The 25,316-nt window shown below is 43.7% G+C and overlaps 1 protein-coding gene across 3 annotated transcripts in view; it reads left to right on the top strand.

Moving 5' to 3' along the window:
• Positions 1-3,425: 3,425 nt before the first annotated feature.
• The window catches only part of SSBP1 (single stranded DNA binding protein 1), a 141,853-nt gene continuing 119,962 nt past the window's right edge, over positions 3,426-25,316 (top strand). The window contains exon 1 of one of the 3 annotated variants that reach the window (XM_085652013.1): positions 3,426-3,552. The gene's annotated coding sequence lies outside the window, so the exon portion shown is untranslated. Of the gene's footprint in view, positions 3,553-3,889; positions 3,954-25,316 lie in introns of those variants that run through there. The other 2 variants (XM_085652014.1, XM_085652015.1) reach the window with 2 other exon arrangements.

Genomic DNA, 25,316 nt, shown 5'->3' with positions numbered 1-25,316 from the left:
GTTCAAAAGGTATAGTTAGCAGGACACTTGAATACATAATGTCGATGTTTGAGCAGCTTGCTGGCTGACATGAATGTGGAGGAGCCCTGTGGGTTTCTGTGAGTCAGATCAGATTTTCCTCAAGAATCCCTTAATCTTCTGAGCCCTGCTTATGCCCATCCTTGCTGTCCACGAGTACACCAAAGGCTTACCTGTGTACACTAAGAGCACAGTTTTCATGTCCTCAAAGTTTGAGGCAAAAAACACTCATTGATTTCTAAACAAGGAGTGTAAAAACTAAAGTAGCCATGTCGTTCCTGCTTATTTCGCACGCTTTACATAATCTTCCTGTGCCTATGAGTGTTTGCTTTTTCCAGGATGTTGTTACTTTTTTCAGGCAGTGCGTAATTTGAATTGAGTCACAGCCAGGTGTTTATAATGGGGCAGAATTGGGTTGTAGCTGAAGGCAGTGCAAGTGTCTCTCAGTGGGACAGAAGGGTGCTCAGGGAGGATAGGATGTGGCACTACGGCCAGAGCTACCAAATCTGGAACTGGGGAATCGGGCTTCATGACCAGTCCACCAGACCACTCTCCTGAGGGAGCACATTCCCCTACTAGACCTTAGAAGGCCATACTAGACCATAGAAGCCCTGGTCTCTAAGCCCCAGCAAGTGGACCCTACCGGTGGCCAGTGTGGGTTAACCTTGAAGGCCTGTCCATCACAATCCATACTGAAGTTCACCTACAGTCTTGCGAGTAGGCCTACGAAGCAGCACACCCTAGAACAGCAGTGACTTTGTCACTGAGGTCACAGGACCCTTGAGGCCAGTCCGCCTCACACCTAGGTGCCTCCATTGGCCTTGTTCCAGCAGTATTAATGCAACTCACCAGGGATTGGCAATGCAGGATTTGCATGCACACCAGACTAAGGGGCATGTTTACAAGGGCCTTGCGTCATGCTTGCACCACGGAACGTGGTAAATGCACGTCACAAATCTGCAAGTCATATTTATGAAGCCACGCAAAGTCACTTTGCCTGGCTTTGAATGGTTTCATAAATATGGAGTAATGCAACACAGCGCAAATTGCTGCTTTGACTTACTCTGCACAAGGGAGGCGTTGCAGTGGGTGTTCCCACTCAACTCTCACGTTTTTTATGCATTCCCAGATTTACAAGGACTTGTAAACCTGGGACTGATTCAAAATCTTACGCCTCCCCAAGGGAGGCACAAAAAGGAGAAAAATCTTTATTTCTCCCTGTTTTCCTCTTTCTATATGTGCAGCACTCATACAAAGAAGAAAAAGCCTCTCAGGTTTGCTTTTGTGCTCAAAAACAATGCTGCATGCAACGGTGGTACCCTTGCACCATGGTGCAAGTGTGCCTGCGTTGGCGCTAGGCTGACGAAACGGCACCAGCACACTTGGAAAAGGCAGGAATGCACCGTATTGGATAAAGACGGTGCATTTCTGCCCTTTCCCTGTGACGCAGGGCAGCACAGCAAAGTAACTTGATGCGTTGCACCACCATTCCCGTAAATATATCCCTAAGTTCTCAAACTTCACGGTGTCTCTTTGCTTCAAGCAGCAAGCACTTTTAACATGTGCTGCCTGCTTTTGGGCCGCTGCAATTACGCAGTAATGGAGGGCAAAATTATATTGCAGTGTTGACTAAATTATGCAGCAATGAAAGACTGCAGCTTAATGTGGTACATTTTCTGATACTTTGTTATTTTGAAATTTTTACACATACTAACAGTCTCTGCAAAGCTTTCGCCTCATTAATAGCAGCCCTGAGAACGTGACAAGTCAACCTTTGTAAAGGGCCCTCCACATCACAGCAACACAAGTCATGTTGTTTTGATCCATTTGAGATACAAACAAATTTTTAGGTAAAACCATCAGCTTATGAAGCAGATGGTGCTTTATGTGGCAAACACGGCAGAGTTATAATTATGTGGAAAACATTTGCAAACTAGGATATTTTGCCATTCATGTTTGAACTTCTCTCATGCAGTCTCTGGTGGGTGGTATTCCTAGACACCTACAGTGCTACTGGAGAGACAAAGGAGGAAGGTGTCTAATAGTGATTGCAGAGGATAGTAGCCGGTAGGGGAGAAAATAACTGATTGAAATAATCGGAGGACCACTACCTATTTTTGACTCTACCAATGTTTGAGTCTCATAATTTCAGAATTGATGCATTTGCAATTCTGATTGCTATCTAACTTGAGTGGTAATTACACAAACTACTCATAAAATAGTTGTATCTCATTCATCTGATACTGCTAAAAACATCTGCAAAACCAACAGGTCTGGGTTGTTTTAGAGTGCTAGGTCTAGATACAATAACAGGAAACTAAGAGGCATCTAATGCTGGCTTCATTACATGTTGCTTGAAGCATGTAAAAACACATGAATACAATTTTGCATTGACCGTGGGGCACAGAATGATGTCATAAACAGTGCTCCCCAACACGTGGGGCTTCCTGTCATCGAATCTAAAGCCAAATGTTATGTTCAGAAATGGTTAGAAAAAGGGAGGAGAAGTGCTAATGAAAGAAACTGCATGGCTCGGACACAAATGGCTTATGATTCCACCTATATGCGTATTTGGGACATTCTGTGATTGAATACGTATCCCAAATTGTAAATGTATTTTAATGTCAATAACTCATCTATTAAACCTCAAATAAACGTGTATCTATTGGTTGCATTAAATAACATTATAAGCTGTAACTCGTCAGTGAAATGCCAAACATACTAAAAATTGGGATGTTTGGCTCTTTCTAGCCACACCTCTGACTCCGCCCACTGACCCAATCCTCGGAATATTCCCGCCCCCTGATGCTCCGCCCACAGTTCCCCTACTTCTTTTTCCCCACTTCGACCACTGCTTTCATACCTGTAACTTCAATCTTCAATAAATATACTTGAAGTTACCAACAACGAACGGACATTTCATTATTCATATTTCCACTTATTACAACCTCACATGTCAGTCACCGGCAAATCCTGAAACCCACAAACGTGGGCAACGCTGCAGGCAGCTTCCAGCTAGGCAGGTCCCATCACCGGGATCTGGCTATCACACTATCTCGCCATCAGAATCAACCCTGCACCAAATCGCCAAGCTGCTGCCGCTGCTACCCCAACCCCCCATCTCCGTAGAAAACAGCAGCACTTTCTGGTGCGGCCGAAACAACCTATCGGCGCTAGGTCTGTAACTAACTAATGCTTTCATCCGCGGACCGAGCCCATAAAAGCGTAGAATGGAAGCAAGATACAGCTCGAGCAAAAGTGTTTTGCGCCGGTATAAACATGTGCGGTCTCCGCAACCAATCATCATGTTGAAATTCTATGCAAGTACTAGGATTGGCTAAAAAGGCAAAATGCTCCAATCTTAGGTCACTTTACGCATTACAATCCCGCCTACTTCCAATGACTCCTAGGATAGATTCAGCCGCAGGATTGGTTGTAATGCGACCCGGAAGTTCTGGAGTTAAGGATACATGTGTCCTATAAAGCGCTCAATAACGGAGGAGGGAGGCTGAATTGTAATTACAAACGGTCCGTGTAAGTAACGGACAGGTTGTCTTTTTGCCTGCTTATTTTTGACGTATAATCATAATAAAAGCAATAATAATGAATGATAACGTTATGTTTAACTTTTCTGAGTTGCGAGCGCCCTGGTTCTTTATCTGACCTTTTGGGTTTTCTATTTGATCCACTTGTTAAAGGGGTTAATTGGGTACATTCGTATACCCGATATCTGTAACTCTGATTTGGCGTTAGTTTAAATTATGCACAGTATCACTTTGACTTGGGCTCAATTGATTCCTTTTGCTGATTACTTTCAGCTGTTCATTGCATTTTTCATGACGCCCGCTGCGTCCTTATTCTTGTTCCCAGCGGCCCAACGCACGTATTGGGACGTTTTAATTGCACTGGTTGCCTGTGTACGTTTTTGAACTACGGTAAGTACCTAGGTTTTTGCAGGCAGGCACTCATCCAGAATTTAATGCAGCATTTCGGAATTGTCCCTCGCTATTTGCTGAGCAGTTGGATTTATTCCAGTTTCTTTTACTATTGCAGACCCGTCTGTGCTACAAAGGTTAAGGATTTAGCCTGGGATCCCTTACATTGACTATTGGGGGTGACAACAGAAAGGGGTGGTGTTACAGGGTGAAGGGCCATCAGGAGCGAACCTCCAAGTCAGCTCGCACATTTATTTTTAGAAACTCTGCCACAACAAATTGGCAACACGCACAAATGTGATAGTAATTCTGTTCTGGTTTTCTTAATAGGTTCCAAGCAGAATGCGTTTCAAAATGTTACCTGTTAAGGCACCCACTGCAGAGATCTTTGTGTACCTGGCAGTTTCCATAGCATGATCACAGCAGGATCACACTTGAGGTTAATGCATTTACTGGAAAAGTCTGTGTGTAGTCTGTTCACCGGTTTGATACATCATAAAATAGCACAGTAGGTTTATGTGTGTCTGTAAAGCACAACATGTAACATGCAGGTCGCAGACCTGTACTTTATGCAGACAGCTCTGTAGGTTACTGTTTTTTATTTTTATTTATAGAGACCCATGTCTTGCTACCTGCAGATCACAAGTTGTGATCTTTGTATTATACCTCAGTATGTTATGAATGAGCATCAAGGTGCTGCATGCAAACAGCAAGGCATACGTTTAGAACTTTTTTGTTATTTTCCCTCAATCTTTTGTTATTCTAAGGTTGCTAGAAAGAGTTATTTTCAGTTGTAACAAACACTTATTAGTAAGTGCTATATAAATGGCCATTAGTGTAACCACTCCTAGACCTGGGTTATCTTACCTGCTTACAGTGCTTGCCGAACTCTTATACATTAAGAGCTTAGAAAACTAGGTTCCTATCTCCAAATCATAATTTACCCCAAGCAGTTAAGTGACAAGCTTAATGATTTAGTTTCCTTGTTGGCATTGGCATTACGGTGTTAATTCTCCAGCTTACCCATACTCAGGATGAAACCTGGAAAAAAGGAGGTCTGCTGGCCCTTTTAGTGAAGTAGTTGGAACTGAAATTAAGAGACCTTCTTCTCCAAGTTGCTACCCTGAACACTTAGCAAGCTAAGTGCTAACGCTGCTGTCTTTGTTTGTACCAGTGTTAGCAGATCGCACTGGAGTAAAGTCTGCACATATTGAGGCTGGGCTGTCCTGGATACAGCTAAGTAATAGTTGCTGCTTCCGGGATCTGGCTGGTGCCTAACCATTTTAGCTAATCAATTCCTACTGTTGAAAGTGGAGGCATTTTTATTGTAAGTTAAGTCTGAACTGTTAGTCATGCGTATTGCCTTACTATATCCCTGGAATGTATAATTTCTTTGTGAATTCCTCTCATTCGTTTGTTTTTTCGTGTATCTAAATCCTGATCTTCACTGGAACACCACAGTGTTTTACAGGTTTGGAGGCATAGCTAGCACATAATGAATAATGGGGTAAGGTAATGTAATCTCTTTATTGCTTGATTAATAAAAAACTTTTGCAATCAGCTACATAGTAAAACACCTGTACAAAGGACATAAAACAACCCATTTTATAATAGAGTTGGTGAAAACTCTTTTAAAAATTACTATGTTTCCATAATACTACAAAAAGAATATAAAAACTGGCGTACAGTACTAACAGTAAGGTGCAATAGGAACCATGAAAAAGTGCAAAATGTCATTTTTAGAGTCCATTCTCTTAAAAGTTCCTAGGCAAATGCAAGTTTCTATAAAATTGGCTTTAAGAGCCATGACCGAACTGGCATAGAAGTTTGAAAATGGTCATCCAAAAAGTGCATATTTGCGCGATTGCAATCAACAACGGCATTGTCGACGTATAACTTGTGCGCCCGGTTCCTTACAGCCCTTGCCGAGTAACTACCATGCTGGTAAGTATGCAGATTCCTAGGCCCACGTTACTAAGTCTGGGATAACACAAAAGATTTGGAAATTTTATACCGCAGTTACTGACCCACAAACCTAAAAGACTATTTAAAATCCCAAAGGAACAGTAGTTGTAAACAGTGAGTACCACAATAGATCTCTTTTAAGAAAGGATTCCAATGAATAACTTAAAAGTTGGTGGGCCTGGGTTGATGACCAATTTGTCAGAGTACTGCCGGGGTTAGCTTTGTTTTTACTGCGCTCATTAAACGAACGAAGCTGCAGGCTAGTCAAATGTCACCTTCTTCGAAGCAAGCTTTCACTGCCAGTCTGCATGTTCGAATCTGTCTTTCAATCAGGTGCGGTTTTAATAGCTGTCTTCCTTCTTCATCTAAACCCTTACAAATGCACAGTAAATGTAGAACATCCTCTTTGGTGTCGCCACATAGTCTGCACTGATTTGTTGTGTCTGTGCGTTTCCATGGTGGAAGGTGCTACTTTACGGGTAAGATTCGCAATCTCAGAAGCAGAAAACTTTCCTTCACGATACTTGAGAAGCCTATTCCTAGGTATGTTTGTGGCATGCACCTCGAATAACTCTGAATTACAAACCATCTATGGGCCCTCCTGCTTAGTGCTGCTTTATCTTGTTCTAGGGATCGAATCTTTACTGATTTATTTACCAAATCCTTGAAGCTTTTGTGAAGCACAGTGGTTTCCAAAAAGGTCCTGTAGAGCAAACAAGCTTATTACTGATTGAAGGTAGACCATGGCAGGGCTGCCTTTTTTTCTTGTCATCTCCTTCCATAAGTGTAAGTTCAATATACCGGACTCTGCTCCCTTTATTTTGTGCCAGCATTTGGCATAGTCACCCTGTCGTGTTATTTGCTGCTTTTGGAGGCCAAACTCTAGCCTTATTTGTGCAGGTGATGTATACTGTTGGAGATTAAATATTATTCTCACGGCCTTAGAGACCACCTTATCCAAAATGATCTAATCTCTCCCTCTCATCGATTCACTACCATAAGTGATTGTAGGAAAAAGCCTTGCTCGAAGCACTTCTAGTAGAGGGATAAGATTGTGGCCGGTTATTTTATGCTTGATATTTTTTAATGCAACTGCCAATGAGGTCCCTCTACCTTTGATAGCTGTTTTTTGTTTGAGGTACGTGCCCTTCCTGTCAAAGATTATTCCCAGATACTTATATTCGTCAACCGTCTCCAACAGCTGGCCCCCCAGCACCCACCGGGGTTGATGTTTGTTACTCCGCTGGTTTAGTACCATCACTATAGATTTTTCAAGGTTTATACATAACCCGTTCTTGTCTGCGAAGCTACTTGTGGTATTTATCAGGTGCTGCAGGCTGGCTGATCAGTATCAGATCCTCTGCATACAGTAAGTTCGAAAGTGTTAAGCCCCCCAGATTCGGGGCATGGTGGTTGCAGTTATCCCAATCAGTAGAGAGATCAGACACAAAAAGGTTGAACAGGGTTGGGGCAAGGACGCAACCCTGCTTCAGCCCTTTGGTGGTTGGTATTCTCCTTGAGAGACGGCCCGACCCCCAACTTAATTTGGACCCATGTCTTGGAGTGGAGTAAGATTAGCTGATTCGGGAGGTTTGGGGCTATTTCCCACCCGGACAGTTTCCCCCTGTCAATACTGTCGAAAGCAGCTGTATAATCAATGAAGCAAACAAATAAGGGCTTGTTGATAAGTTTTGTGGCATCTATTAGAAGCGAAAGAGCAAAAATGTTTGTCGTTGTACCCTTGCTTTTTTGAAAGCCTGTTTGATTGATGTGAATTAGGGCTTTTTCCAGTGCCCACTCCTTAAGTTCGTCCAGTAAGAGGCCTGCGTAATATTTGGACTCAATATCAATTAGTGCAATGAACCTGTGGTTCTTCGGTTCATTTTTGTTACCTTTCTTATGGATCGCTAAAATTATTGATCCCTTCCTAGAATCTGGAATTCTTTCTGCTTCCATAATATTATTAAAGAGGGGTAATAGTGCTTCAGCCCAGTAATTTGGATCCTGCTTATATATGATTGGCGGTAGGCCGTTCGGCCCAGGCGCTACCTCCTTTCTGCTTTTCGAAATTCTATTCGCAATCCGTTTATTTGAGAAGAGGTGAGCGAACTCCAAACCTTGGTGTTTTGGGGGCTGCCGGTTGCACTGGAGAACCGATGCATATTGTTTAATTTCATCTACTTCCGTATTGAAGTGATGCTGCAAATACTTTGCCCAGGCTTTGACTGTTTTATGAGAGTTTATTCCTGGAGCCCTTGGGTTCTCTATACTGTTGACTGTGTGCCAAAACCTAGCACTGTTATTGGTTTTTGCATCCTGTAGCAATTTTGCCCATGTTGTGTCAACGTTTTCTTTTTTCACTTACCAGATGATTTTATTTTTACAGGCATTTAACCTCCTTAATTCCATCTGTATGTTATTAACTGCCTCCCCATAATGAATAATGGGGAACAGCATTGTTTCCTGTTGTACAGGTATTGTCAGCAGTACTACATATGTTCGGGTCATGCAAGTCACATTAATTCTGAACTAACAGATAGCTAATGCACTTTTCTTTGAACTTAAACTGCACTCGTATAAGAAGGCTGCTAAGCATATTTGTTCAGAGAGAGTTCCAGAGTTTTGGAGTGCTGTCTTATGATGAGCATTTCTGCTTATACTTCTTCTGACATTCCCTTCTGGTACTTGTCCCTGCACCACAACAGCAATGTTCTGTAAATCAAGCAATACTAAATGCTCTGTTCTTTTATCCTCCCTGTTGAATAATCTGTGCAGAAAGCTAATCAGCCCTTTCTATGCAAAAAAGCTGAATTTGCAATTGTGAGTGTGCGCGTTCAGTTTCAGTAGCTAGTAGGTTGCAGCTGAGTAGTTCGCATTTAAACCTTCATATTTCTTTCCACAGAAGGTATCCTGGCCAAATTTGCAATTGTTTTTCACATATTCTGGTGTTTCTAAAGGTACCAAGGGTTTGTGGATGCCCATGGAGGGAACTGAGAAAATAGCAAAAATGTGTTTGTGTTTTTTTGTTGCAAAAAGTGTGTGGAGGTGTGTGCTGTGTAATAATTGTGTATTATTTGTTTTTTCTTCTGAAAATGACATACAAAAGGTTTGCAATGCTAAAACCCACTATTCCCAACTTTCAGGAATAGGCAGATTTGTAAAAAAAACACAAAAAACATTTTTACAATAGTTTTTGCAATTTCCTAAGTGACAGTCAATTCTTCCTATATTTATGATTTCTACCTACTTACAATTTGTGGTTGAAACAGACATGAAACCCACAGGTGAACCCCAAAAGCATAGTTTGTCCAGAGAAACTAATAGTAGAAATCAACAACTAATGAAAGTAAGTAGAAATCGAAATAGGTGACAGTGTTTTCAGTTGTAATTGTTTGCCCTGATTGCTGATTTACAAAAGTAATATGCCGTTATGTCAGTCAGAAACTTCAGTTCGCTGTGATATATAGTGATTGTTGGTTGGCTTGTAGAGTGGAATGGCAAAGAGTGGAGTAGTGTTGTAGAGTGGAGTGTCAGAGAGTGTTGTGTATTGGAGTGCCATAGTGTAGAGTCGCATAGAGTGGTGTACAGTGGGGTGGGGTGGAGTAGAGTGGCATAGAGTGCAGTGGCGTGGAGTGCAGTGGCATTGAATTCAGTGGTGTACGATGCAGTGTTGTAGAATAGAATGGTGCATAGCGGAGTGGCACAGAGTGGAGCAGCGTAAAGTTGAGTAATTAAGAGGGCAGTGGTGTAGAGTTAAGTGGCACAGAGTTGAGTGGTGTAGAATGGTGCAGAGTAGAGGAGCACAGAGTGGTGTAAAGTAGAGTGCAGTGGCGTAGAGTAGCGCAGAGTGGAGTAGTGCAGAGTAGAGTGGCATTGAATTCAGTGGCGTACCAGAGTTATTTCGACAGGAGGGGGTTTAAAACCGGCGTTACTCCCCGCGAAGCCCCGGGCAAAGTGTGGGCTCTCCTAGGCCCCCAAAGGCCAGAGGAGGCTGGGCTGGGCCGGGTCACCCCTTGACATGTTGAATTTCGGAGAGGACTTTCGGCCAACACCCCAGTAAGCAGACACTGTATTAACATTGCATATGACTTTACCGACAACTATGTCTGATTAACGTATGTCTGCTAAAACTATTGGTGTTATTCCTAAAGGCCAGAGCGGTTGATTTCGTCCCCTATTGTGTATGTACGCATTATGACTCCCCCTAAAGAAAAATCTTCATTGTCAGGGGGGGGAAATAGAGGAACGCTAGACAATTATGTCATTAGGACTACTACAGGTATTGATAGGGACTTCGCTCTTGCGGAGCGACGGGCCGAGAGACGCCGTTCAGTTGAACTTATTAAGAACAGGCGTTCTTCTCTGGGCCCGCTAGACTTAGCTATTTCACCGCTTGTCAGTACGCACACAAGTATACCACCCGACGCTGAGGGATTTGAGGTATCTCTTAATGACAGCATCCCGTTGCTTTTGCAGGATGGATCATTTCTACCAGATGGAAGCAATGATTTGAATACAATCGATTCTGCATCTCTCTGTAATTCAATACCAGAGGTAGAACTCCTGGTAGATATCCCATTACGAACTGTAGAGACTGCCCAAAAATCTTTAAAAATTTCCAGACCCCAAGGTCCACCACCAAAAAAAAGGAGACGTCAAGGATCCCCGCCAAAAAAAAGGCGAAAGAGGGGGAGTGGACAACAGAAAAATAAGATCATTCAAATTGACTCCGGTAACTCTAAGAGCCCTTCCCCCAATGCACCCTTAATATCTGCCACAGCTATCCCACCACACCTCCCATTAAAAGAAACATCTTGTACTGATTTAATGGGAGGCATTGAACAATTAATCCGATCCCTCATATTGCCATTAATAGAGAGATTAATAAGATTAGCTCAACAGCTAGGGAACGTAGAGCAGACAATTGAGGAAATTAAAGGGGTAATGAAGGATGTGTTAAAGCTTCCAATAGTGCCTACAACTATAGAACCATCTTTAAACAATACTCCTCAAAAGGGAGTAAAAACCATTAATCAGGATAAACCGAAACCCTTGAAATTAATGTCCTCTAAAACAACACGGCAAAATGCTGGAGTTAGTAATAAAGTCCCTGTGGTAGGCGTAATACCTAATAACCCAGAAAATACGCAAAAACCAAGTGGCCGTGATTACCCCGATAGGGTTATTGTCCCCAAAGGAAATAATGTAGAACTGCCTTCGGAAGCAGTCCCGTTTGTGGTAGTTCTCACTGGAGTGCCCGCTTTAGAGGATAATAAGAGAGAAGATTATTATCAGCTTAAAAATAAAGTTATATTTTGCCTTAGGCAAAATAGACCACTTCCTCCAAATATTAACGGCGAGATATTACACGTTAGGCGTCTTCCTTGGTTGGGACATAGAATAAAGGACACATCAGGGGATATCATCATTGTTAATTTTAGAGATGATAGAGCAGTTAGATATATCTTAAACTGGTTCCCTCAAAATGGTGGTAATGTAATAATCACTCCACGTGAATTGCCCTATTTTTACCCTAGAAGCCTATTGGCTCCTGTAACTAATTTCAAGCCCTTATTTCAACGCCCGGATGATTGCTTTAGGCCCCCCTTTCAACATCAGGACGATGTCATCAGGCCTTTATTTCAACAACAGAATGATTGTTTTAGACCCCCCTCTCATTATCAGGTTGATTGCTCTAGGCCCCCTTCCCAACATCATGATGATGGCATTTGGCCCTTATTCCAACAACAGAACGATCGTTTTAGACCTCCATTTCAATATCAGGATGTTCGTTCTAGGCACTTGGTCCAATGCCAGGATGATTGCATCAGGCCCCAATTTCAACAACAAAATGACCGTTTTAGGTCCCCATTTCTAAATCAGGATGATAGGTTACCATACCCACAATTTAGTTAGCCCTGGGAATATCCTAGGAAGAGACAATTATGTTACCCACTTCGAACATAAAGGGGAAATCTGGGATACACACCTTCTTTGGTAGGACCAAATCGGTTTATAGCCCTTTCCGGTTTAAATGAGTGTGACTGACTGGGCGGTGGAAAAGATAAAGTCACATTGATACTCATGGATACTTCTCAAGGGGGGAAGTCTCCTGTACTACATATCCCACACGATCATATAATCCACGGGGAAAGTGCAACAGGGAAAATGCACAAGAAAATAAATCCCAACGTACAGGAACTTGGACTCATTAAAAAATCTCTCCACGAGAACCCTTCTGGGATGTTAGTCAATATTGGGGGTGGGAGGGAAACTGACCTAATGTTGACTGATAACAGAGAATTAAAGCATGAGCAAGAAGATGTCGGCCTGGTCCTCATGCCGGATTTGATTGGGGTGAACACCGACAAGGAGAAATTGTTGCCAAAACAGAATAAATTCAGGGAGCAGGGTGGTCTAGTGAGGATTGTCTCCTGGAATGTATGTGGGTTAGAGAGTAAAGTGCTCGATACTAACTGGGGAGATTTTGTCCAAAACATTGACATCCTATGTGTACAAGAAACCTGGCTTATTAATGAGATACATCTTCCTGGTTTTAAAACTTTTCATACTCCAGCAGTTCGTTCCCTGTCTGGAAGACATAAAGGAGGGATTTGTATTTATGTCTCTAATCTGCTAAAAGTTGCCAAAATCGTAAGAAGAAGTAATACACATTACTACCAGATGGTCTCAGTTATCTTAAACCAGCGGGTTGAGCTTTTAATAGTTAACTTCTATAATAACATAAAAAATGGGGCTTTTGCATAGGTTCTAGGTAGCCTGCAAGGTGAATAAAATACTCAGAATTTGTTGAGGGGGGATAACAAAACGTTGGTATGGGTAGGGGATTTTAATTTGAACATTTGCGACCAAGAAAGCTGTGGTTTTCAGGAATATGGCAGGGGGGAAAATGTGAGCAGGTGTCACTTTACACATTCAGTAAAAGGAGAGGTACTAAATAACATTATGGCCAATTTGGACCTTGGCTTTGCAAACCTAATGTGTACACCTAAGGTGGAATTTAGTGCCACATTTCTAGCTAGAGGGTGTCACTCCGTTATTGATTCTGTGATTGTGTCAAATAGTTTTTCACATTGTGTAGAAAACTTTGTGATTCCAGCAATTGGCCTAAGTGACCACCTCCCTCTTAGCATGACCATAACCACAGGAGAGCTAAGTAGTATTACTACTATCGAGTCACTCACTTGGACACAAAATATCGCCATAGCTCGCTATAATGGGATGACACTTAAGTGGAGCACCGTAGATTCGGTCAATAAATTTAAAGAAATAATCACTCGTGCTCTAACAGATATATTGTCATGTTTGGATGAGAGTACCTCAGAAGAACAAACCTTGGAGGCCTTTGGTAAAATTACTAGGGTGATCCAGGATAATCTAACCAGGGTACAGAGGAACAAACTCAATAAAGGGGTGGGCTGGTTTGACTCCAGGTGTACCAAGGCGTATACTGCCCTTAAGGCTGCCTTGAGCTTTAAACCAAGGGACCTCAAGGCAATTAGATACTGTAGGAAGGCGTATACCCAGGCAAGGTGCCTGCGGAAAAAGGAAATCAAAGAAGTAGCATGGCAGAACTTGCTGACTGCCTCACAGAGCAAAGACGCCAGGGCCTTCTGGGAGGCAGTCAACGCACCCTTTTTTACCAAGAAGGAGGCAGAAAGGTTGGACATCGCTATTGATGAAAAAACTTGGATTGATTTCTTCTCAAAGGTATATAAAAATGCCGAGGGGTCACTCATGAAAGAGGACAAATTGATAGGGTGTTCATTGAGAGGGAGTGATTTTTACCCCATTAACATGAGGATTACCCTACAGGAAGTAGAGCTGGCACTACAAGCTAGTAAAAGTAACAAAGCCCCGGGACCGGATGGGATCCCTAATGATATTTATAAATTAAATATAGACTTGTGGGCCCCGCTTTGTACCCGGGTCCTACAGGCTTGTTGTGCCATAGGTTTTATCGGTACCTGGTCGGAGTCGGTCATAATACCGATATACAAAAAGGGGGACAGGGACTGCCCATCTAATTATAGACCTATTTCTTTATTAGACTCCCTCATGAAAATGGCGGGGAAGGTGGTCTTAAATAAATTGCAACTGTGGGCCGAGGAACATGATATTTTGAGCCCTGTACAGTATGGCTTTCGTGAAGGGATGGGCACGGTAGAGTAGGTCCTAAATTTTGTTTTGTTACAAGCCAAATACACTCGGGCTAAGGAAGGACAATTATACGCCATTTTTGTTGACCTCTCTGCCGCCTTTGATTGCGTGATACATGCCAAGATGTGGCAAATTCTTGAGGAAATGGAAGTCGATCTTGCCATTATACTCTTTCTAAGGCAACTTTATTCAGGGGCAACGGCCAAAGTTAGATTTGGGCTGAGAGGGGAGTGCACTGGCCCCTTCAGGATAGAAAAAGGGGTAAGACAAGGGTGTGTATTGGCCCCCTTTCTTTTTACCCTTTATACGAATAAACTTGAGGAGGAATTGGGCGCTTGTAAAATAGACTCCCCAAAGTACGGCGACAAGACAATTGTATCGCTTCTGTACGCGGATGACGATAACGAAGGTCGGAGCAAAGAAAGCCCTTACAAAATATCTTGAATTTATGGAAGAAAGGGGCCTTATGATAAATGCCCAAAAATCATATGTGATGCAGTGTGGTAAGGCTCGTCATCGCTTCTGTACGCGGATGACGATAACGAAGGTCGGAGCAAAGAAAGCCCTTACAAAATATCTTGAATTTATGGAAGAAAGGGGCCTTATGATAAATGCCAAAAAATCATATGTGATGCAGTGTGGTAAGGCTCGTCCAAGCTGTAAAAATCTTAGAGCGTCGGGGCTTGTAATAGAGCATACTAATACTTTTCCATACCTCGGGGGTTATAATTGAGGGTTCCGGCTCCTGGGGGCCTGAGGTCAAGAATAGGACCTTATTCTTTAAACGCACCATAGGAGCATTAAAGAACTTCGCCGCTAAGCTTGGCAAAAGACCCCCTGAGATCATGCTAAAGATTTATAAATCTAAATGCAGAAGTGTTGCCCTATATGGGGCAGGGATCTGGGGGTACCAGGATACATCGGCGATACAAGTTGAAGAAAATAATTTTTTCAGATACTTATTAGCACTACCGAAAGGTACCTCAGTCTTTAATTGCAACCAGGAATTGGGGATAGATTATATATCCGACCTGATTAAACTGCAACCTGTCCTACTCTGGCGCAGAGTATGGGTCTCAGTGGCCCTTGGTTTAAATCAGGAAATAATAAAAGATGTCATGGGCCTAGATAACGCCAAGAGTATTCCCTGGCTTGAGTATATCAGGAAAATATTTACTGATATCCAAATGCCGGAGTTTTTCAGCATCCCAGCTTCAATTTTGAATATTTCAAAACCAGAATTAAAGAGGTTATGTATGGCCCATTTTGAACTTCTCAGGTGTGTAGGAGAAATAACAAAGAAAACAGTGAGTGAACATCAGTTGTCACTGACTACCTACACAATCCAGCCATATCTAACCATGTGTAATCTGGGCTTCGACCGATTCATTTTGACAAGATTTAGGTTTAACCTATTTCATCGGTTAGTTACATATCCAACCAAAAATGACTGGTCTAGAGCCCTGGCTCCTTGCCCTTGTGATAGTATTTCTGCACAATCCACCTTCCATGTAGTATTGTTTTGTAAATTATATGGGAGTGAGCGTAATAGGTGGATCAAACAGTACTTGAAGCAAGGTGCTTGTCGTCAATGCCGTCCTGCGTTCCTTAGTCTGCAGCAATTGGGGAATGCTACCTGTACTATGGATCATGTCCGGTTTTTTAAAAAGTGTTCTTAGAAAACGGAACTTGGAGATTAGCGAACTCGTCTGAATTGATTTAATACTGTTTTAATTAAATGTTATTTATTGTAATGATTTGTATTGATATGTATATATATGAATTGTTGCTTTTATGATTTTATGTAACAAAAATCGAATAAAGCTAATCTACTACAGTGGCGTACGATGTGGTGTTGTAGAATAGAATGGTGCATAGTGGAGTGGCACATAGTGGAGCAGCGTAGAGTTGAGTAATTCAGAGGGCAGTGGTGTAGAGTAGCGCAGAGTGGAGTAGTGCAGAGTAGAGTGGCGTAGAGTTCAGTGGCGGAGAGTGCAGTGTTGCAGAGAGCAGTGGTGTAGAATGGCGTCTAGAGCGGTGGAGTAGAGTACAGTGATGCAGGGACGTAGAGTGCAGTGACAGGTGCAGTGGCGCAGAGCGCGGTGGTGTAGAGTAGGTTGTTTCGGAATAGAGTGAAGTGGCGTAGAGTGGAGTGATGCAGGGTAGAGTGCAATTGCGTAGAGTAACAGAACAGAGTGTAATGGCGTAGAGAGACAACACCACTTATCATCTTCGTAAGAGACCTCAAGACCTGGCTCTTCGACGTACCCCCTCCTTGATGGACTAGAACCTGTACCCCACCCCACCCCCAGCGCCTTGAGACCCTTATGGGTGAGTTGTCGTGCTTAAAAAACACCTGGGTGATTGATTGATTGATAGAGTTAAGTGGTATAGACTGCAGTGGCCTAGAGTGCAGAGTACATTAGAGTGGTGTACAGTGGATTAGCGTAAAGTACAGTGGCCTAGAGTGGAGTTGTGCAGAGTTATTGGTATGGCCTAGAGTGGCGTGGTGTACAGTGCATTGGCATAGAGTAGAGTGAAACAGGATAGAGTAGAGAGGCGTAGCGTGGAGTGATGTAAAGTGGAGGGATGCACAGTAGAGTACAGTGGTGTGAATGGCAGTGGTGCAGAGTGGAGTGGCGACGAGTGGAGTGGCGACGAGTGGTGTATACATGATGTGGTAGCGCACTGCCATTACAGACAACACATTTTGAATTGAAAATTAACATTACATTTGCACAGACATACGGTTTTACTAATAAAACTATACAGTGCACATACAAAAATTTGTGGAAATTGCATCACTTCAGTGTAATGATTTGTTTTGATCATATTAAAATATTTGTTTCTAACACACTTCAAAATAATACAAAATTTGCTTCTTTGTATTCCTAATTCCGGTATATTCGGAAATGCGTACACAGTCCATTTAAATGTTCTCGTGTGCTAGGAAAAAAAACTCTTTCGTGCCCCCAGTATCCAGCAAGATTGTCACATAAGTCCTTTCACTTTCAAGTCAGAGAAAGAAAAGTAAACAAGCGCCCCTGGAAGACAGCGCCGGACATTTGACCTCATTCTTTGAATGCACAGCAAATGTGACAAGATAAGAACAAGATTTAAAGGCCTGTTTACAGAAAGCGAGTTCGTAGAAGAATACCATAAACACAGTTTAGGCAACGGGATGGACTAACTGTACCTGGACATTCTAAAGCAAATAAAGCAAGAAAACGTATATTGCAAACCACAAAGCCAATATCAATCAACGGGTGGAATGTATTCCTAGGCCAACTTTGTGAAAGTCCCCAATATGTCCTTAGGCTTCAACCTAGAAAAGGGATATGAAGGAAACCAGTGCATTTTAAATGTGCCCAAGATAACAAGTTTAGGAATGGTGGTTATTAGTACTAAAAATTTGAGGTTATCCATAATATCATGTGAGTTAGAGGGCGTTTTGTAAAAGGTGTTCTTTTTTGCACGCTGGCTTACATATGTAAGCCACAAATGGGGAGAAGTTCAATTGATAATATCAAAAGTTGTACTGATCTGTGTTCCCATACGTCCCCCATTTAAAATGGTACCCCATTTTTGTGGGCGAGCCTAGCATCTGTGACATGAAAGGCCGTAAAATACAACAGGGGAATATCAAGATTTTCTTGCAAATGTACTTATTCTGGTGATGGGGGTAGCTTCAGTATTTGGGCCCAGGCTGTGGTGGCTTCCAGGCAAACCAACCAACTCCAGACATTTCTGTCTACTAGACACACAGGTAGGTCGAGGGTGGCGAGACTTGCGTGGATCCCACTAAATTTTCTTATCCGGAATGGCCTGCAAACGTTGGCTGAAATTGCAGGATTTCCTCACATTTCTGTGAAGAAAAGCTCAGGAATCTGCCGGGATCCACAAAGTTTCTCTCATCCAGTATTTCCATACAAGTGGTGCAGCAACAACCAGTCAAAGCTTGTGAAGTCAATGAGGTCTTAACACGGTTACAGTTTTGGTGTTTTTCTATATTGTTCCTTAAGTACACCGACACATGGAAGGCATGGAAGGGTGGTAGACTTTGGCCATTTCCTGGAAATGCCTGAGTTTTCTACCGCAAAAATATGAGAACACTTGCTAGGGTCTATGCAAGTCCCACCACACTGGATTCCCTTGGGTTTCAGCTATGCCCACTCTAGGGTTACCTGCTTGCTTGTTGACCCGAAGCCCGAATAGTGTAGCCATTCACCATGGCAAGTGAGAGGAGTGGAATTTCTTTGGGTATAGTTTTGCCATATGGGCTGGCAGTGGGGAGAAATCCCCTGGGGCAGTAATACTGTCTGTTGCCCGGGGCCCAATGCCAAGGTTAGCCATTAGCCCATCCTATTTCTTTTCTCACTTTTTTGCCTGGTTTTCTGGTGGGCTTTCAGACCACTGGGTGGTATTTAACTCCAATCTGTCCAACCAGATGGAGGTTGGGCGAGGTGACCCAGGGAGGGGGGCGGGGGGCAGATAGCTCACCAGACCACCAGGGAAAATAGTTTGAGAAGCAGAACACGGTGTGGTAGCTCCCGCCCTCTGGTACCAGACAGTACTTTTTCCACCTAGGGAATGCAGAATGCGGACGGGAGAGTCAAAATTGTGCCCAAAAGATCAACATTTCCTTTGTCTTACCATGGGAATGATTGCAGAATGTGGGCTATAGGCCCAAGGGAACCAGAAATACTGCTAGCAGTTTATTGGTTGGGGTAGGGGGTTTCGGCCCGATGCCAGGATAACCGTTCTTTACCCCATTTTAAAAAAGAAAATGCTCAACCCTGACGTCCAATAGACTTTCTCCTCTCGTCTACCTCCTGGAGGAGCAGAAAGAATGTTTTTTAGGAGCGTTGGTAAGGACCAATACCTTGATGTGCAGACCCCCATGCCATGTTGGAGAAAAAAGTGGTTGGAGGGAAAGTAAACTTGCAAACACTCCGATTTTCGCATGAGCAAATCTACACCTGCATACTTGCTCATGCTTAAATGCAGATCAGAAATATTTTGTAGGAGTACTACGACTTCGCCTACTTCTGTAAAGTCATGTGAATTCACAAACGCCGTATATCTGCACTTAATGCAAGGTCACGGTGCACTTTTGAGACTTAATTTAATAATTGGGCCTCTAATTAGGTCTGGTGTTAACCATGACCCTTTGTGTTTATTAGAATTCTGTTTCTCTCTATCAGCTAGCTTCACTGTGAGTGACAGCATTCTGTTCTTTCACAAGGAGCATCGACACACAGTTGTTTTGTTCAGTGCGAGCAACTACTGTGGCAATGTGCGCTTTTTGAGACCAAAACAATTTTTGCTTTTGCCAATGTTTGTTATAATGGTGAGGGCCCGGCAGCTCCCACACCAATAAGGTTTTACAAAAACCATGCCAAAACAAGTCACGCAATGACAAAACCAAAAGGCTGACCAATAATTTCAGACCCACTGGCTTTACCAATGCTTGTTTATTTTTGTTTCCCATAACCTTATTAAAACTGGTTACATTGATTTTCGATTATGAATATTTTTGGGAAATACTAGCAAACAACAACACATTTTACTGAATGATGATGCAAAGAAATGATACCTAAAATTTTACAGTAGTTTAGCGAAATGTTTTTGCATTTTTTGTGAACATTTTATTTTGAAGCAAAGAATCATCAATCTTGCTTTTAAGCGTCTGCAAATATTTGCATCTAATCAGAGAGCATTCTGGGAGCATTATACATTGCCTCGTATTGCTAAACACTGAAAACGTGTGTACACATGTAAACATTTTTATACTGAAACCACTTTCAGTAGTGCAGTCTGAGCTTATAACATTTAATTGGAGTGCTCATCCAAATAATAAAGGCTTTCATTAATGAACCATAAATACAAGTTTGAACAGCATTAACACATGGACACAAATATTACCTTAAATGCAGGAAATGCCTTTCACTGATCCATAATGTAGTATTGTAAACTGGCAGCCAAAGGGCTTGTGCTGGCTGGAGGGGGTTGGGCCTACTTTTCCCAAGGACAAAATACACATAAAAATGTGTTGCCCTTGCCCTAAACAAAATGTCCCGGGCTATAGAAATTCCACATCCCTGGGTAACACCACAAATGGATTCCACACAAGTTTCATAAAAAAAACAATTATATGTTTATAAAAATCCAACATATGCGTATTTGTAATATTTCACCTGGCCGGTTTTTAGGCCAGCCACCCCTTGTAGGTTCTTCCAGTATTAATGGACAATTCTAGATGATCCAATGCAGTTCTAATGCAAGGCTATGCAGTTCGTAATGCAAGAATCAGGCACTTCGTAATGTAAAAATAATGCAGTTCGTTATGCAACAATCAGACGGTTCGTAATGCCAAAATAATGCAATGCGTAATGCAACAATCAGGCAGTTCGTTATGCAAAAATAATGCAATGCGTAATGCAACAATCAGTCGGTTCGTAATGCAAAAATAATGCAATGCGTAATGCAATAATCAGGCAGTTTGTTATGCAAAAATAATGCAGTGCGTAATGCAACAATCCGGCAGTTCGTAAAGCCAAAATAATGTACTCCGGCACCAATCGCGGTGCTCGGGTTGGTCTCTATGCCACTTCTGCCAACTCGCGGTCAGCTACTGCCAAAATATGCCCCCAACACAATTTACGATGGAAAACAAAGTTGAGCTCCACACTCCGGCCCCGGCAATGCCACTCCTCGGCAAGTACGGGCCACAATACGGACTTCAGCAGAGGCTGACGCTGCCAAGGGAGGAATGACCGCACCCCGCCCAAGGCGCGACACACGCACGCTCGCTGAGTGTTACCTGGGGGGTACGATCTCACTCTCCTCTCCTCTCGGCTGGGCCTCCGATGCGACTTTCGTTGATCTTGGGCAGTGGAACAGGTCTCCCTCACCCTCCCCAATCCCCCCCCCCCCCCCACCCCCCCCCCCCCTAACGGGGATGGTTCGAGGTCCCTCTGTGGCGAAGGCCGGCTCGGGCCGGCGGTACAGCTCCTCTGGTGATGCCAGTCCAGGCCGATGGCAATGACGAAGGTCTCAGGCTGCAAAAAGGCACACGCACACAGCATCGCTGAGACACACTTGGACTCCGGGTGCACACGATCAAGGGGCAGTTCCTACGAAGGTCTCAGGCTGCAAAAAGCACACGCACACAGCGTCGCTGAGACACACCTGGAAACCTTTATATTCCTGGGTTTCCACAACAGGGGAGCCAGCTCTCCTCTGGCCCTTGGGGACAAGTTACTTCAGGACACAGCACACAGCAAAGTCCCTTAGCCTCTCCTTGGTTAAATCTGCAAACTGCAGGCCAGCCCCAGAACACACAGCAAGGGTCAGTCCTTTCCTTCAGTCTCTTCAGATGTTTCTTCCTTGGCAGAGGTTCCTCTTGACCACGAAGTAGTTTCAATCCTTTTCAGTCTTGATCAGTCCAACGTTCAGGAGTTTCAGATCTCATAGTCATACTCCTAAATGTCTTTGTGTTCAGGGGGGCACTCACCCCTGTCCAAGCCAGTTCTGGGTGTCTCCCTGCCAGTGACACCTTCTTCCTTTGATAGTTGGGGTCTGGATCCTTAATCACTCAGCAGGAGATGGAGCCATTGTTTTATGACGACAGCCCAGGCCTCTTCACCTCCAGGGGCTACTCCTCCCCCCTACACTCAAGATGCAGGTCAGCCTGTTGCTGTCTCACCTCCTCCCCTGGGTCAAGACATTTCCCAGATCCTATCGCTTTCCAATCCAGACAGTCAATCACAACCAGAATTGTTAGAACACAAAAAACCAGCCACTTCTAAAAGTGTGGTTTCTAAACACATAATGCAAAAACTGCAAAAAAATGTGGTATGAAATTGTGAGTTCAGGCATACTAAACTTCACCTCTCCATCTTAAGCCAATGGGACTATAGGCTGGAAACATATTACACAGCCTCCCATTCTCTCCTATGGGCAAAATGGCCTTTCAACAGTGAAAACCGAAATGGAGAGTATTTCACTGTCAGGACATGGTACACACGTCAGTACATGTCCTACCTTTCGCACACACTGCACCCTGCCCAGGGGGTACCTTGGGCCTACTATAGGGGTGTCTGATGTGCATAAAAAGGGATGGGTAAGGCCTGGCAAGTGGGTGCACTTGCCAGGACAACAAGGCAGTTTAACAAACTGCACGCAGGCGCTGCAGTGGCAGGCCTGAGTTCCCTCTTTAAGGCTACTGGTGTGGGTGGCACAATTAGTGCTGCAGGCCCACTAGTAGCATTTGTGTTACCACCCCTGGCACGCATAGTACACTTTACTAGGGACTTTACTAGTAAAACAAATATACCAATTATAAATAAACAATTACCATTACACTTAATACAGGGAGCACTTGCACTTTGACACTGATCAGCAGTGGCAAAGTGTCCAAAGCATCTAAGTTGGCAACACCATGTCAGAAAAAAGGTCTAGAGGGAAGGCAAAAAGTTTAGGGAACTTTAGCCAAAAAGGGCCATGTCCTACAGTGGGGATAAATGCCCCCACCCTGGGGGCAGATAGACTGTTGGGGCTTTTAGGGGTGGGGGTACCACCCAATGCCTGGACAGACTGGCTCCCACCCCATTTTTTTATTTTTTTAATTAATATAAAACTCCTTGGTGTTTAGTGGACTTTCTGTTCCCCAGGGGAGCAGATTGTAGGTACACCCCCAATTAGCTTCCCTGGGGGGGCAGCAATACTGTAGTTATCCTTGGGTGTGGGGGAGAGGGGGATGTGGCAATTCCTGGTGCTGTTGCCCTCCTAGCGGAGATATGCACTAGAGTAACGATCACAGTGGGAGCAGCCGGAGCCTAAAGGCCCTGTCTGCTTTTACTTTGCACTTTTGTTTTCATTTTCAGTATGTGTCCATGACTTAAATGCTGCAGCCCACACTTGACATTAACTTCCACGTTACTGGTGCATTTTCTGCAGCATCTACCATGGCCTTTTTGGAAAGTTTGAATCCTGGTGTCCCCATTTGATTGAATCATGTGATCCTGTGCTAGTTTAGCTTTTTTTCAGATTCCATCACTGATTGTGAGTGTCTAGAGGTGGGTTAGTTTGTTGTGTATGCACAAAATTAAGGATCTGTAATTTTTTGTCAGATGGCCGGCATAATGACAGAGCATGTGCAAGAAGTAATGTATTCGTACATCTATTGTGACTGCCTTTCTTCATAGATTGCCCAGTTTTCACAATTCTAGCGTGTTTTTGGATGAATTATTTTCAAGTTTTGAGAGAAACGAAACTGAGGAAACGTTTGGAGATTAGCGATTTCCATATTTTTTACATTTAAGTTTTGCTTTGCCACTGGTTTGATGTATAACAAGTTGAGGGCATCCTTTCAAGCCCCTAATGAGTTCAGTCAGTCAATTATCTTTATTCGATTATTAAAAATCATAAAAGATCGAGCAAAAATACATAACAACATTTCATCAGATCATTAAATTTGCATACAATTATCAAAAAGAAACATTAAATTTATGCAATAAAACATACATAAATATTTTAAAAAGGATAAAAAAGAAGGGTTAATTAAAAAAGAGAGGAAATTCATTTTTCTGAGATAAAGTGCCTGTGCCTTATTTGGAACTTATTTAGACGTGCTCCTGCCACTAGAAAACTAGCGACAGCAAAGGCTACTTTTGTATTAGGAAGAAGTTGCAAAAACAACAGGGCTGGTTTTACCTGAATAAAGCCCTGAGTACGTAAAATAGGGAGCAAGTATCTTTTTCTAATCTCAGTATAATGACCGCAAAACATGAGTTTGATCTAGATGTATTTTTCTATGTAATTTATTTACATTATCAATGATATATTTATTGCCAAAGACAACCAACATACTGAACCCTCACCAGCCACCCCGACTCCCTGAAGCCAACAATTGACAACTGAACAGCCCTCACCACGAAGACACATTGAAGACAATGAAGTCAGTCCACTCAGGAGCCCTAATGGACCCCTGCCCCCACCACATCTTCAACAGAGCCGCTGACACCATCGCACCCATGCTCCGCCTCACCATCAACCGCTCCCTGGCGAATGCCTCCTTCCCCGACGACTGGAAACACGCCGAGATCAACCCACTCCTGAAGAAGCTCTCGGTGGACCCCACCGACCTCAAAAGCTACAGACCCATCTCCCTGCTCCCGTTCCCAGCGAAAATCGAGAAAGCCATCAACAGCCAGCTCGCCACCTTCAACGAAGAGCACAACATCCTCGACTCCTCCCAATCTGGCTTCAGAAAAAACCACAGCACAGAAACCGCCCTCCTCACCGCAACAGACGACATCCGCTCCCTACTGGACAGAGGAGAAACAGTAGCCCTCATCCTCCTCGACCTCTCAGCGGCTTTCGACACAGTCTCCCACCGCACCCTAACACGCAGACTCCACGACGCAGGGATCCGGGACAAGGCCCTTGACTGGATCCACTCCTTCCTCTCCGGCAGAACGCAACGGGTCAGAATCCCTCCTTTCCTCTCGGACACCTACACCAATAACCTGCGGAGTCCCCCAGGGGTCCTCCCTCAGCCCCACGCTCTTCAACGTTCACATGGCTCTGCTTGCCCCCATCGTCAGAACCCACGGACTCAACATTGTGTCATACACAGATGACACCCAGTTCATCCTCTCCCTATCCAACGAACCCAACACAGCCAAACACAACTTTCAAGCAGGCATGGAAGCTGTCACTAAATGGATGAAAGCAGCTGCCTACAACTCAACACCGACAAAACAGAAGTACTCATCATGGGCCCAAACCCCGACGCCTGAAACGACACCTGGTGGCCCCCCGCCCTCGGAAGCCCACCCACCTCCACGGACCACGCACGCAACTTTGGAATCATCCTGGACTCCAAGCTCAAAATGGACTGCCAGATCAACTCCGTCGCATCCTCCTGCTGCCACACCCTCTGCCTCCTACGTAAGACGTCCAAATGGATCCCCCTCGAGCACAGAAAGACCGTCACTCACGCCCTCGTCACCAACAGACTCGACTACAGAAACACACTCTACGCCGGAACAAACAAACACTTCACCTGCAAGCTACAAAACATCCAGAACGCCGCCGCAAGACTGGTCCTCAACCTGTCAAGACACTGCCATATCTCCCAGCACCTGCGCACACTCCACTGGCTCCCCCTCGAGGCTAGAATCACCTTCAAGATTCTCACCCACGCACACA

Source organism: Triturus cristatus, chromosome 4_1 (assembly GCF_964204655.1).
Source record: "Triturus cristatus chromosome 4_1, aTriCri1.1, whole genome shotgun sequence".
Lineage (NCBI taxonomy): Eukaryota > Metazoa > Chordata > Amphibia > Caudata > Salamandridae > Triturus > Triturus cristatus.
Note: the sequence above shows the minus strand (reverse complement) of the source record. Positions and strands in the feature narration are given on the sequence as shown.